This window comes from Oryzias latipes, chromosome 13 (genome assembly GCF_053564925.1).
Source record: "Oryzias latipes strain Hd-rR chromosome 13, Olatipes_Hd-rR_3.1".
Lineage (NCBI taxonomy): Eukaryota > Metazoa > Chordata > Actinopteri > Beloniformes > Adrianichthyidae > Oryzias > Oryzias latipes.
The window spans coordinates 8,006,254-8,021,036 of record NC_136249.1 but is presented as its reverse complement, the minus strand read 5'-3'; the positions used below and the strand labels follow the sequence as shown (position 1 = coordinate 8,021,036).

At 37.9% G+C, this 14,783-nt stretch overlaps 10 non-coding genes across 10 annotated transcripts; all 10 read right to left on the bottom strand.

Annotated features, from left to right (window-relative positions):
• Positions 1–1,126: 1,126 nt before the first annotated feature.
• trnal-aag (transfer RNA leucine (anticodon AAG)) lies at positions 1,127–1,208 on the bottom strand. The gene has a single exon. It is a non-coding gene; the product is annotated as a tRNA-Leu (tRNA).
• A 1,302-nt stretch (positions 1,209–2,510) lies between these two features.
• Positions 2,511–2,592, bottom strand: trnal-aag (transfer RNA leucine (anticodon AAG)). The gene has a single exon. It is a non-coding gene; the product is annotated as a tRNA-Leu (tRNA).
• Positions 2,593–3,919: 1,327 nt separating this feature from the next.
• On the bottom strand, positions 3,920–4,001 carry trnal-aag (transfer RNA leucine (anticodon AAG)). Its single transcript has one exon. It is a non-coding gene; the product is annotated as a tRNA-Leu (tRNA).
• Positions 4,002–5,329: 1,328 nt separating this feature from the next.
• trnal-aag (transfer RNA leucine (anticodon AAG)) lies at positions 5,330–5,411 on the bottom strand. The gene has a single exon. It is a non-coding gene; the product is annotated as a tRNA-Leu (tRNA).
• Positions 5,412–6,739: 1,328 nt separating this feature from the next.
• On the bottom strand, positions 6,740–6,821 carry trnal-aag (transfer RNA leucine (anticodon AAG)). The gene has a single exon. It is a non-coding gene; the product is annotated as a tRNA-Leu (tRNA).
• Positions 6,822–8,148: 1,327 nt separating this feature from the next.
• On the bottom strand, positions 8,149–8,230 carry trnal-aag (transfer RNA leucine (anticodon AAG)). Its single transcript has one exon. It is a non-coding gene; the product is annotated as a tRNA-Leu (tRNA).
• A 1,327-nt stretch (positions 8,231–9,557) lies between these two features.
• Positions 9,558–9,639, bottom strand: trnal-aag (transfer RNA leucine (anticodon AAG)). Its single transcript has one exon. It is a non-coding gene; the product is annotated as a tRNA-Leu (tRNA).
• Positions 9,640–10,960: 1,321 nt separating this feature from the next.
• Positions 10,961–11,042, bottom strand: trnal-aag (transfer RNA leucine (anticodon AAG)). The gene has a single exon. It is a non-coding gene; the product is annotated as a tRNA-Leu (tRNA).
• A 1,327-nt stretch (positions 11,043–12,369) lies between these two features.
• trnal-aag (transfer RNA leucine (anticodon AAG)) lies at positions 12,370–12,451 on the bottom strand. The gene has a single exon. It is a non-coding gene; the product is annotated as a tRNA-Leu (tRNA).
• A 1,326-nt stretch (positions 12,452–13,777) lies between these two features.
• On the bottom strand, positions 13,778–13,859 carry trnal-aag (transfer RNA leucine (anticodon AAG)). Its single transcript has one exon. It is a non-coding gene; the product is annotated as a tRNA-Leu (tRNA).
• Positions 13,860–14,783: the final 924 nt, after the last annotated feature.

Below are 14,783 nucleotides of genomic sequence, written 5' to 3'. Positions count from 1 at the left end.
ATATTTGGTGGCAGCACCAGGGTGTTCTGCAGTCTACGGCATTGAGGAAAACTTGGGCCTTGATAGAAATGTATGGCCGCTGTGTTTCAATACCACCTTAAATGCTGCTTCTTTGACTTCTTTGTTTACTTTGAAATGCCAAAGCATGTGTCTCACTCTTTGTGTCCATTCTCACATATTTATGACTTGGTTAAAAGATTTGGATTTGAATATAAAAAGAACAAAGTACAGAGGACAGCATAGAGTAATTGGCAAGTTGGCAAATGAGGTATAATGCAGCCTGGATAGGAGATCCAGACTTTGATTGAATGAAAGATGGGAGTAATGGTCACCTCTGGAAAACCTTTATTAACTCCTAATGATTTAGTGAAACAGTCAAGCACTTTTGCCTTCGCTCGGTGTTGTAATCATAAATAAGTCAGCCATATTTGCAATAATCAACAATGACTTCACGAATACCAGATTTGTTTATGACTGATTTATTTATGTTAAATGGACTGTCTGTTTTACAACGTTTGTGCAGATCTAAAGCATTAGTATTTCCGTCTTATATGGCACCACTCACATTTCTGCTTCTTTTTAGTTTGAGCATTTGAAGGAATGCATGACAGACTACATTTTGATGAAGTTTCAAAAAAGGATTTTGTAAGTGGACCGAGATGCCGGACTGTGCATTAGGGCTTAGCTGTCAGAGTGATTTGTTCAAATGCAATGACTCGACACGTTTCTCATTAGCATCCAATATGAAGCAGGGAACCCTTAAACTTCCCTGTGTTTTTTTGAGGACAAATACAATGCATTTGTTTTACATGGACATGATAATTTATGACCTTAGTATTGAGATAAATTGTCAATGACTTGAAATGCCATCTTACCCATATCGTTTTACGTTGAAAACAGCAACCTTCATGAATGCTTATGGAAAAAAATACAAAATATCAAAAGAAGTTTTTAATAAATAATGAAAAAGGATGGATTAGCATTTGGTTCATTAGTAGCACATGTGACAAGAACCTCGTGAGTAAATGAAATAAGTTTGTGATGTTTCTGGAGAGCAGATAAACAGTAGAGTTCCATGGACAGGACAGCTGTAGGCAGTGGAAGTGAGTCATCACTGGTGCATGAATGTCAGAAGTGGGATTCGAACCCACGCCTCTTTCGAGACTGCGACCTTAACGCAGCGCCTTGGACCACTCGGCCATCCTGACATCCTCCAGGCCAAGTATTTGGAAACTGCTATACAAAAAAGACTTATGTGCTTAACAACTGCTTGTCTTTTTGGAAGGCAATGATTGAATGGTGAAAACGGCCTGTTCTTTTTTTGACTAAATTTAGACTACTGAGGTGTTTTTTTTTGTTTGTTTTTGTTGAGTAGCCATGATACCCAACAGTTACAATGTTGTGGAATTATATCTGGTGGCACCAGGGTGTTCTGCAGTCTAAGGCATTGAGGAAAACTTGGGCCTTGATAGAAATGTATGGCCGCTGTGTTTCAATACCACCTTAAATGCTGCTTCTTTGACCTCTTTGTTTACTTTGAAAAGCCAAAGCATGTGTCTCACTCTTTGTGTCCATTTTCACATATTTATGACTTGGTTAAAAGATTTGGATTTGGATTTGAATATAAAAAGAACAAAGAACAGAGGACAGCATAGAGTAATTGGCAAGTTGGCAAATGAGGTATAATGCAGCCTGGATAGAAGATCCAGACTTTGGTGAATGAAAGATGGGAGTAATGGTCACCTCTGGAAAACCTTTATTAACTCCTAATGATTTAGTGAAACAGTCAAGCACTTTTGCCTTCGCTCGGTGTTGTAATCATAAATAAGTCAGCCATATTTGCAATAATCAACAATGACTTCACGAATACCAGATTTGTTCATGTCTGTTTTACAACGTTTGTGCAGATCTAAAACATTAGTATTTCCGTCTTATATGGCACCACTCACATTTCTGCTTCTTTTTAGTTTGAGCATTTGAAGGAATGCATGACAGACTACATTTTGATGAAGTTTCAAAAAAGGATTTTGTAAGTGGACCGAGATGCCGGACTGTGCATTAGGGCTTAGCTGTCAGAGTGATTTGTTCAAATGCAATGACTCGACACGTTTCTCATTAGCATCCAATATGAAGCAGGGAACCCTTAAACTTCCCTGTGTTTTTTTGAGGACAAATACAATGTATTTGTTTTACATGGACATGATAATTTATGACCATAGTATTGAGATAAATTGTCAATGAGTTGAAATGCCATCTTACCCATATCGTTTTACGTTGAAAACAGCAACCTTCATGAATGCTTATGGGAAAAAATACAAAATATCAAAAGAAGTTTTTAATAAATAATGAAAAAGGATGGATTAGCATTTAGTTCATTAGTAGCACATGTGACAAGAACCTCGTGAGTAAATGAAATAAGTTTGTGATGTTTCTGGAGAGCAGATAAACAGTAGAGTTCCATGGACAAGACAGCTGTAGGCAGTGGAAGTGAGTCATCACTGGTGCATGAATGTCAGAAGTGGGATTCGAACCCACGCCTCTTTCGAGACTGCGACCTTAACGCAGCGCCTTGGACCGCTCGGCCATCCTGACATCCTCCAGGCCAAGTATTTGGAAACTGCTATACAAAAAAGACTTATGTGCTTAACAACTGCTTGTCTTTTTGGATGGCAATGATTGAATGATGAAAACGGCCTGTTCTTTTTTTGACTAAATTTAGACTACTGAGGTGTTTTTTTTTGTTTGTTTTTGTTGAGTAGCCATGATACCCAACAGTTACAATGTTGTGGAATTATATCTGGTGGCAGCACCAGGGTGTTCTGCAGTCTAAGGCATTGAGGAAAACTTGGGCCTTGATAGAAATGTACGGCCGCTGTGTTTCAATACCACCTTAAATGCTGCTTCTTTGACTTTTTTGTTTACTTTGAAATGCCAAAGCATGTGTCTCACTCTTTGTGTCCATTTTCACATATTTATGACTTGGTTAAAAGATTTGGATTTGAATATAAAAAGAACAAAGTACAGAGGACAGCATAGAGTAATTGGCAAGTTGGCAAATGAGGTATAATGCAGCCTGGATAGGAGATCCAGACTTTGATTGAATGAAAGATGGGAGTAATGGTCACCTCTGGAAAACATTTATTAACTCCTAATGATTTAGTGAAACAGTCAAGCACTTTTGCCTTCGCTCGGTGTTGTAATCATAAATAAGTCAGCCATATTTGCAATAATCAACAATGACTTCACGAATACCAGATTTGTTCATGACTGATTTATTTATGTTAAATGGACTGTCTGTTTTACAACGTTTGTGCAGATCTAAAGCATTAGTATTTCCGTCTTATATGGCACCACTAACATTTCTGCTTCTTTTTAGTTTGAGCATTTGAAGGAATGCATGACAGACTACATTTTGATGAAGTTTCAAAAAAGGATTTTGTAAGTGGACCGAGATGCCGGACTGTGCATTAGGGCTTAGCTGTCAGAGTGATTTGTTCAAATGCAATGACTCGACACGTTTCTCATTAGCATCTAATATGAAGCAGGGAACCCTTAAAATTCCCTGTGTTTTTTTGAGGACAAATACAATGTATTTGTTTTACATGGACATGATAATTTATGACCATAGTATTGAGATAAATTGTCAATGACTTGAAATGCCATCTTACCCATATCGTTTTACGTTGAAAACAGCAACCTTCATGAATGCTTATGGAAAAAAATACAAAATATCAAAAGAAGTTTTTAATAAATAATGAAAAAGGATGGATTAGCATTTGGTTCATTAGTAGCACATGTGACAAGAACCTCGTGAGTAAATGAAATAAGTTTGTGATGTTACTGGAGAGCAGATAAACAGTAGAGTTCCATGGACAGGACAGCTGTAGGCAGTGGAAGTGAGTCATCACTGGTGCATGAATGTCAGAAGTGGGATTCGAACCCACGCCTCTTTCGAGACTGCGACCTTAACGCAGCGCCTTGGACCGCTCGGCCATCCTGACATCCTCCAGGCCAAGTATTTGGAAACTGCTATACAAAAAAGACTTATGTGCTTAACAACTGCTTGTCTTTTTGGAAGGCAATGATTGAATGGTGAAAACGGCCTGTTCTTTTTTTGACTAAATTTAGACTACTGAGGTGTTTTTTTTTTGTTTGTTTTTGTTGAGTAGCCATGATACCCAACAGTTACAATGTTGTGGAATTATATCTGGTGGCAGCACCAGGGTGTTCTGCAGTCTAAGGCATTGAGGAAAACTTGGGCCTTTATAGAAATGTATGGCCGCTGTGTTTCAATACCACCTTAAATGCTGCTTCTTTGACTTCTTTGTTTACTTTGAAATGCCAAAGCATGTGTCTCACTCTTTGTGTCCATTCTCACATATTTATGACTTGGTTAAAAGATTTGGATTTGAATATAAAAAGAACAAAGTACAGAGGACAGCATAGAGTAATTGGCAAGTTGGCAAATGAGGTATAATGCAGCCTGGATAGGAGATCCAGACTTTGATTGAATGAAAGATGGGAGTAATGGTCACCTCTGGAAAACCTTTATTAACTCCTAATGATTTAGTGAAACAGTCAAGCACTTTTGCCTTCGCTCGGTGTTGTAATCATAAATAAGTCAGCCATATTTGCAATAATCAACAATGACTTCACGAATACCAGATTTGTTCATGACTGATTTATTTATGTTAAATGGACTGTCTGTTTTACAACGTTTGTGCAGATCTAAAGCATTAGTATTTCCGTCTTATATGGCACCACTAACATTTCTGCTTCTTTTTAGTTTGAGCATTTGAAGGAATGCATGACAGACTACATTTTGATGAAGTTTCAAAAAAGGATTTTGTAAGTGGACCGAGATGCCGGACTGTGCATTAGGGCTTAGCTGTCAGAGTGATTTGTTCAAATGCAATGACTCGACACGTTTCTCATTAGCATCCAATATGAAGCAGGGAACCCTTAAACTTCCCTGTGTTTTTTTGAGGACAAATACAATGTATTTGTTTTACATGGACATGATAATTTATGACCATAGTATTGAGATAAATTGTCAATGACTTGAAATGCCATCTTACCCATATCGTTTTACGTTGAAAACAGAAAGCTTCATGAATGCTTATGGAAAAAAATACAAAATATCAAAAGAAGTTTTTAATAAATAATGAAAAAGGATGGATTTGCATTTGGTTCATTAGTAGCACATGTGACAAGAACCTCGTGAGTAAATGAAATAAGTTTGTGATGTTACTGGAGAGCAGATAAACAGTAGAGTTCCATGGACAGGACAGCTGTAGGCAGTGGAAGTGAGTCATCACTGGTGCATGAATGTCAGAAGTGGGATTTGAACCCACGCCTCTTTCGAGACTGCGACCTTAACGCAGCGCCTTGGACCGCTCGGCCATCCTGACATCCTCCAGGAAAATCATTTGGAAACTGCTATACAAAAAAGACTTATGTGCTTAACAACTGCTTGTCTTTTTAGAAGGCAATGATTGAATGGTGAAAACGGCCTGTTCTTTTTTTGACTAAATTTAGACTACTGAGGTGTTTTTTTTTTGTTTGTTTTTGTTGAGTAGCCATTATACCCAACAGTTACAATGTTGTGGAATTATATCTGGTGGCAGCACCAGGGTGTTCTGCAGTCTACGGCATTGAGGAAAACTTGGGCCTTGATAGAAATGTACGGCCGCTGTGTTTCAATACCACCTTAAATGCTGCTTCTTTGACTTCTTTGTTTACTTTGAAATGCCAAAGCATGTGTCTCACTCTTTGTGTCCATTCTCACATATTTATGACTTGGTTAAAAGATTTGGATTTGAATATAAAAAGAACAAAGTACAGAGGACAGCATAGAGTAATTGGCAAGTTGGCAAATGAGGTATAATGCAGCCTGGATAGGAGATCCAGACTTTGATTGAATGAAAGATGGGAGTAATGGTCACCTCTGGAAAACCTTTATTAACTCCTAATGATTTAGTGAAACAGTCAAGCACTTTTGCCTTCGCTCGGTGTTGTAATCATAAATAAATCAGCCATATTTGCAATAATCAACAATGACTTCACGAATACCAGATTTGTTCATGACTGATTTATTTATGTTAAATGGACTGTCTGTTTTACAACGTTTGTGCAGATCTAAAGCATTAGTATTTCCGTCTTATATGGCACCACTCACATTTCTGCTTCTTTTTAGTTTGAGCATTTGAAGGAATGCATGACAGACTACATTTTGATGAAGTTTCAAAAAAGGATTTTGTAAGTGGACCGAGATGCCGGACTGTGCATTAGGGCTTAGCTGTCAGAGTGATTTGTTCAAATGCAATGACTCGACACGTTTCTCATTAGCATCCAATATGAAGCAGGGAGCCCTTAAAATTCCCTGTGTTTTTTTGAGGACAAATACAATGTTTTTGTTTTACATGGACATGATAATTTATGACCATAGTATTGAGATAAATTGTCAATGACTTGAAATGCCATCTTACCCATATCGTTTTACGTTGAAAACAGCAACCTTCATGAATGCTTATGGAAAAAAATACAAAATATCAAAAGAAGTTTTTAATAAATAATGAAAAAGGATGGATTAGCATTTGGTTCATTAGTAGCACATGTGACAAGAACCTCGTGAGTAAATGAAATAAGTTTGTGATGTTACTGGAGAGCAGATAAACAGTAGAGTTCCATGGACAGGACAGCTGTAGGCAGTGGAAGTGAGTCATCACTGGTGCATGAATGTCAGAAGTGGGATTCGAACCCACGCCTCTTTCGAGACTGCGACCTTAACGCAGTGCCTTGGACCGCTCGGCCATCCTGACATCCTCCAGGGCAAGTATTTGGAAACTGCTATACAAAAAAGACTTATGTGCTTAACAACTGCTTGTCTTTTTGGAAGGCAATGATTGAATGGTGAAAACGGCCTGTTCTTTTTTTGACTAAATTTAAACTACTGAGGTGTTTTTTTTTGTTTGTTTTTGTTGAGTAGCCATGATACCCAACAGTTACAATGTTGTGGAATTATATCTGGTGGCAGCACCAGGGTGTTCTGCAGTCTACGGCATTGAGGAAAACCTGGGCCTTGATAGAAATGTACGGCCGCTGTGTTTCAATACCACCTTAAATGCTGCTTCTTTGACTTCTTTGTTTACTTTGAAATGCCAAAGCATGTGTCTCACTCTTTGTGTCCATTCTCACATATTTATGACTTGGTTAAAAGATTTGGATTTGAATATAAAAAGAACAAAGTACAGAGGACAGCATAGAGTAATTGGCAAGTTGGCAAATGAGGTATAATGCAGCCTGGATAGGAGATCCAGACTTTGATTGAATGAAAGATGGGAGTAATGGTCACCTCTGGAAAACCTTTATTAACTCCTAATGATTTAGTGAAACAGTCAAGCACTTTTGCCTTCGCTCGGTGTTGTAATCATAAATAAATCAGCCATATTTGCAATAATCAACAATGACTTCACGAATACCAGATTTGTTCATGACTGATTTATTTATGTTAAATGGACTGTCTGTTTTACAACGTTTGTGCAGATCTAAAGCATTAGTATTTCCGTCTTATATGGCACCACTCACATTTCTGCTTCTTTTTAGTTTGAGCATTTGAAGGAATGCATGACAGACTACATTTTGATGAAGTTTCAAAAAAGGATTTTGTAAGTGGACCGAGATGCCGGACTGTGCATTAGGGCTTAGCTGTCAGAGTGATTTGTTCAAATGCAATGACTCGACACGTTTCTCATTAGCATCCAATATGAAGCAGGGAACCCTTAAAATTCCCTGTGTTTTTTTGAGGACAAATACAATGTTTTTGTTTTACATGGACATGATAATTTATGACCATAGTATTGAGATAAATTGTCAATGACTTGAAATGCCATCTTACCCATATCGTTTTACGTTGAAAACAGCAACCTTCATGAATGCTTATGGAAAAAAATACAAAATATCAAAAGAAGTTTTTAATAAATAATGAAAAAGGATGGATTAGCATTTGGTTCATTAGTAGCACATGTGACAAGAACCTCGTGAGTAAATGAAATAAGTTTGTGATGTTACTGGAGAGCAGATAAACAGTAGAGTTCCATGGACAGGACAGCTGTAGGCAGTGGAAGTGAGTCATCACTGGTGCATGAATGTCAGAAGTGGGATTCGAACCCACGCCTCTTTCGAGACTGCGACCTTAACGCAGTGCCTTGGACCGCTCGGCCATCCTGACATCCTCCAGGGCAAGTATTTGGAAACTGCTATACAAAAAAGACTTATGTGCTTAACAACTGCTTGTCTTTTTGGAAGGCAATGATTGAATGGTGAAAACGGCCTGTTCTTTTTTTGACTAAATTTAAACTACTGAGGTGTTTTTTTTTGTTTGTTTTTGTTGAGTAGCCATGATACCCAACAGTTACAATGTTGTGGAATTATATCTGGTGGCAGCACCAGGGTGTTCTGCAGTCTACGGCATTGAGGAAAACCTGGGCCTTGATAGAAATGTACGGCCGCTGTGTTTCAATACCACCTTAAATGCTGCTTCTTTGACTTCTTTGTTTACTTTGAAATGCCAAAGCATGTGTCTCACTCTTTGTGTCCATTCTCACATATTTATGACTTGGTTAAAAGATTTGGATTTGAATATAAAAAGAACAAAGTACAGAGGACAGCATAGAGTAATTGGCAAGTTGGCAAATGAGGTATAATGCAGCCTGGATAGGAGATCCAGACTTTGATTGAATGAAAGATGGGAGTAATGGTCACCTCTGGAAAACCTTTATTAACTCCTAATGATTTAGTGAAACAGTCAAGCACTTTTGCCTTCGCTCGGTGTTGTAATCATAAATAAGTCAGCCATATTTGCAATAATCAACAATGACTTCACTAATACCAGATTTGTTCATGACTGATTTATTTATGTTAAATGGACTGTCTGTTTTACAACGTTTGTGCAGATCTAAAGCATTAGTATTTCCGTCTTATATGGCACCACTCACATTTCTGCTTCTTTTTAGTTTGAGCATTTGAAGGAATGCATGACAGACTACATTTTGATGAAGTTTCAAAAAAGGATTTTGTAAGTGGACCGAGATGCCGGACTGTGCATTAGGGCTTAGCTGTCAGAGTGACTTGTTCAAATGCAATGACTCGACACGTTTCTCATTAGCATCCAATATGAAGCAGGGAACTATTAAACTTCCCTGTGTTTTTTTGAGGACAAATACAATGTATTTGTTTTACATGGACATGATAATTTATGACCATAGTATTGAGATAAATTGTCAATGACTTGAAATGCCATCTTACCCATATCGTTTTACGTTGAAAACAGAAACCTTCATGAATGCTTATGGAAAAAAATACAAAATATCAAAAGAAGTTTTTAATAAATAATGAAAAAGGATGGATTAGCATTTGGTTCATTAGTAGCACATGTGACAAGAACCTCGTGAGTAAATGAAATAAGTTTGTGATGTTACTGGAGAGCAGATAAACAGTAGAGTTCCATGGACAGGACAGCTGTAGGCAGTGGAAGTGAGTCATCACTGGTGCATGAATGTCAGAAGTGGGATTCGAACCCACGCCTCTTTCGAGACTGCGACCTTAACGCAGTGCCTTGGACCGCTCGGCCATCCTGACATCCTCCAGGGCAAGTATTTGGAAACTGCTATACAAAAAAGACTTATGTGCTTAACAACTGCTTGTCTTTTTGGAAGGCAATGATTGAATGGTGAAAACGGCCTGTTCTTTTTTTGACTAAATTTAAACTACTGAGGTGTTTTTTTTTGTTTGTTTTTGTTGAGTAGCCATGATACCCAACAGTTACAATGTTGTGGAATTATATCTGGTGGCAGCACCAGGGTGTTCTGCAGTCTACGGCATTGAGGAAAACCTGGGCCTTGATAGAAATGTACGGCCGCTGTGTTTCAATACCACCTTAAATGCTGCTTCTTTGACTTCTTTGTTTACTTTGAAATGCCAAAGCATGTGTCTCACTCTTTGTGTCCATTCTCACATATTTATGACTTGGTTAAAAGATTTGGATTTGAATATAAAAAGAACAAAGTACAGAGGACAGCATAGAGTAATTGGCAAGTTGGCAAATGAGGTATAATGCAGCCTGGATAGGAGATCCAGACTTTGATTGAATGAAAGATGGGAGTAATGGTCACCTCTGGAAAACCTTTATTAACTCCTAATGATTTAGTGAAACAGTCAAGCACTTTTGCCTTCGCTCGGTGTTGTAATCATAAATAAGTCAGCCATATTTGCAATAATCAACAATGACTTCACTAATACCAGATTTGTTCATGACTGATTTATTTATGTTAAATGGACTGTCTGTTTTACAACGTTTGTGCAGATCTAAAGCATTAGTATTTCCGTCTTATATGGCACCACTCACATTTCTGCTTCTTTTTAGTTTGAGCATTTGAAGGAATGCATGACAGACTACATTTTGATGAAGTTTCAAAAAAGGATTTTGTAAGTGGACCGAGATGCCGGACTGTGCATTAGGGCTTAGCTGTCAGAGTGACTTGTTCAAATGCAATGACTCGACACGTTTCTCATTAGCATCCAATATGAAGCAGGGAACTATTAAACTTCCCTGTGTTTTTTTGAGGACAAATACAATGTATTTGTTTTACATGGACATGATAATTTATGACCATAGTATTGAGATAAATTGTCAATGACTTGAAATGCCATCTTACCCATATCGTTTTACGTTGAAAACAGAAACCTTCATGAATGCTTATGGAAAAAAATACAAAATATCAAAAGAAGTTTTTAATAAATAATGAAAAAGGATGGATTAGCATTTGGTTCATTAGTAGCACATGTGACAAGAACCTCGTGAGTAAATGAAATAAGTTTGTGATGTTACTGGAGAGCAGATAAACAGTAGAGTTCCATGGACAGGACAGCTGTAGGCAGTGAGTCATCACTGGTGCATGAATGTCAGAAGTGGGATTCGAACCCACGCCTCTTTCGAGACTGCGACCTTAACGCAGTGCCTTGGACCGCTCGGCCATCCTGACATCCTCCAGGCCAAGTATTTGGAAACTGCTATACAAAAAAGACTTATGTGCTTAACAACTGCTTGTCTTTTTGGAAGGCAATGATTGAATGGTGAAAACGGCCTGTTCTTTTTTTGACTAAATTTAGACTACTGAGGTGTTTTTTTTTGTTTGTTTTTGTTGAGGAGCCATGATACCCAACAGTTACAATGTTGTGGAATTATATCTGGTGGCAGCACCAGGGTGTTCTGCAGTCTACGGCATTGAGGAAAACTTGGGCGATGATAGAAATGTACGGCCGCTGTGTTTCAATACCACCTTAAATGCTGCTTCTTTGACTTCTTTGTTTACTTTGAAATGCCAAAGCATGTGTCTCACTCTTTGTGTCCATTCTCACATATTTATGACTTGGTTAAAAGATTTGGATTTGAATATAAAAAGAACAAAGTACAGAGGACAGCATAGAGTAATTGGCAAGTTGGCAAATGAGGTATAATGCAGCCTGGATAGGAGATCCAGACTTTGATTGAATGAAAGATGGGAGTAATGGTCACCTCTGGAAAACCTTTATTAACTCCTAATGATTTAGTGAAACAGTCAAGCACTTTTGCCTTCGCTCGGTGTTGTAATCATAAATAAGTCAGCCATATTTGCAATAATCAACAATGACTTCACGAATACCAGATTTGTTCATGACTGATTTATTTATGTTAAATGGACTGTCTGTTTTACAACGTTTGTGCAGATCTAAAGCATTAGTATTTCCGTCTTATATGGCACCACTCACATTTCTGCTTCTTTTTAGTTTGAGCATTTGAAGGAATGCATGACAGACTACATTTTGATGAAGTTTCAAAAAAGGATTTTGTAAGTGGACCGAGATGCCGGACTGTGCATTAGGGCTTAGCTGTCAGAGTGATTTGTTCAAATGCAATGACTCGACACGTTTCTCATTAGCATCCAATATGAAGCAGGGAACCCTTAAACTTCCCTGTGTTTTTTTGAAGACAAATACAATGTATTTGTTTTACATGGACATGATAATTTATGACCTTAGTATTGAGATAAATTGTCAATGACTTGAAATGCCATCTTACCCATATCGTTTTACGTTGAAAACAGCAACCTTCATGAATGCTTATGGAAAAAAATACAAAATATCAAAAGAAGTTTTTAATAAAAAATGAAAAAGGATGGATTAGCATTTGGTTAATTAGTAGCACATGTGACAAGAACTTCGTGAGTAAATTAAATAAGTTTGTGATGTTTCTGGAGAGCAGATAAACAGTAGAGTTCCATGGACAGGACAGCTGTAGGCAGTGGAAGCGAGTCATCACTGGTGCATGAATGTCAGAAGTGGGATTCGAACCCACGCCTCTTTCGAGACTGCGACCTTAACGCAGCGCCTTGGACCGCTCGGCCATCCTGACATCCTCCAGGCCAAGTATTTGGAAACTGCTATACAAAAAAGACTTATGTGCTTAACAACTGCTTGTCTTTTTGGAAGGCAATGATTGAATGGTGAAAACGGCCTGTTCTTTTTTTGACTAAATTTAGACTACTGAGGTGTTTTTTTTTGTTTGTTTTTGTTGAGGAGCCATGATACCCAACAGTTACAATGTTGTGGAATTATATCTGGTGGCAGCACCAGGGTGTTCTGCAGTCTACGGCATTGAGGAAAACTTGGGCGATGATAGAAATGTACGGCCGCTGTGTTTCAATACCACCTTAAATGCTGCTTCTTTGACTTTTTGTTTACTTTGAAATGCCAAAGCATGTGTCTCACTCTTTGTGTCCATTCTCACATATTTATGACTTGGTTAAAAGATTTGGATTTGAATATAAAAAGAACAAAGTACAGAGGACAGCATAGAGTAATTGGCAAGTTGGCAAATGAGGTATAATGCAGCCTGGATAGGAGATCCAGACTTTGATTGAATGAAAGATGGGAGTAATGGTCACCTCTGGAAAACCTTTATTAACTCCTAATGATTTAGTGAAACAGTCAAGCACTTTTGCCTTCGCTCGGTGTTGTAATCATAAATAAGTCAGCCATATTTGCAATAATCAACAATGACTTCACGAATACCAGATTTGTTCATGACTGATTTATTTATGTTAAATGGACTGTCTGTTTTACAACGTTTGTGCAGATCTAAAGCATTAGTATTTCCGTCTTATATGGCACCACTCACATTTCTGCTTCTTTTTAGTTTGAGCATTTGAAGGAATGCATGACAGACTACATTTTGATGAAGTTTCAAAAAAGGATTTTGTAAGTGGACCGAGATGCCGGACTGTGCATTAGGGCTTAGCTGTCAGAGTGATTTGTTCAAATGCAATGACTTGACACGTTTCTCATTAGCATCTAATATGAAGCAGGGAACCCTTAAAATTCCCTGTGTTTTTTTGAGGACAAATACAATGTTTTTGTTTTACATGGACATGATAATTTATGACCATAGTATTGAGATAAATTGTCAATGACTTGAAATGCCATCTTACCCATATCGTTTTACGTTGAAAACAGCAACCTTCATGAATGCTTATGGAAAAAAATACAAAATATCAAAAGAAGTTTTTAATAAATAATGAAAAAGGATGGATTAGCATTTGGTTCATTAGTAGCACATGTGACAAGAACCTCGTGAGTAAATGAAATAAGTTTGTGATGTTTCTGGAGAGCAGATAAACAGTAGAGTTCCATGGACAGGACAGCTGTAGGCAGTGGAAGTGAGTCATCACTGGTGCATGAATGTCAGAAGTGGGATTCAAACCCACGCCTCTTTCGAGACTGCGACCTTAACACAGCGCCTTGGACCGCTCGGCCATCCTGACATCCTACAGGCCAAGTATTTGGAAACTGCTATACAAAAAAGACTTATGTGCTTAACAACTGCTTGTCTTTTTGGAAGGCAATGATTGAATGGTGAAAACGGCCTGTTCTTTTTTTAACCAAATTTAGACCACTGAGGTGTTTTTTTTTGTTTGTTTTTGTTGAGTAGCCATGATACCCAACAGTTACAATGTTGTGGAATTATATCTGGTGGCAGCACCAGGGTGTTCTGCAGTCTACGGCATTGAGGAAAACCTGGGCTTTGATAGAAATGTACGGCCGCTGTGTTTCAATACCACCTTAAATGCTGCTTCTTTGACTTCTTTGTTTACTTTGAAATGCCAAAGCATGTGTCTCACTCTTTGTGTCCATTCTCACATATTTATGACTTGGTTAAAAGATTTGGATTTGAATATAAAAAGAACAAAGTACAGAGGACAGCATAGAGTAATTGGCAAGTTGGCAAATGAGGTATAATGCAGCCTGGATAGAAGATCCAGACTTTGATTGAATGAAAGATGGGAGTAATGGTCACCTCTGGAAAACCTTTATTAACTCCTAATGATTTAGTGAAACAGTCAAGCACTTTTGCCTTCGCTCGGTGTTGTAATCATAAATAAGTCAGCCATATTTGCAATAATCAACAATGACTTCACGAATACCAGATTTGTTCATGACTGATTTATTTATGTTAAATGGACTGTCTGTTTTACAACGTTTGTGCAGATCTAAAGCATTAGTATTTCCGTCTTATATGGCACCACTCACATTTCTGCTTCTTTTTAGTTTGAGCATTTGAAGGAATGCATGACAGACTACATTTTGATGAAGTTTCAAGAAAGGATTTTGTTAGTGGACCGAGATGCCGGACTGTGCATTAGGGCTTAGCTGTCAGAGTGATTTGTTCAAATGCAATGACTTGACAC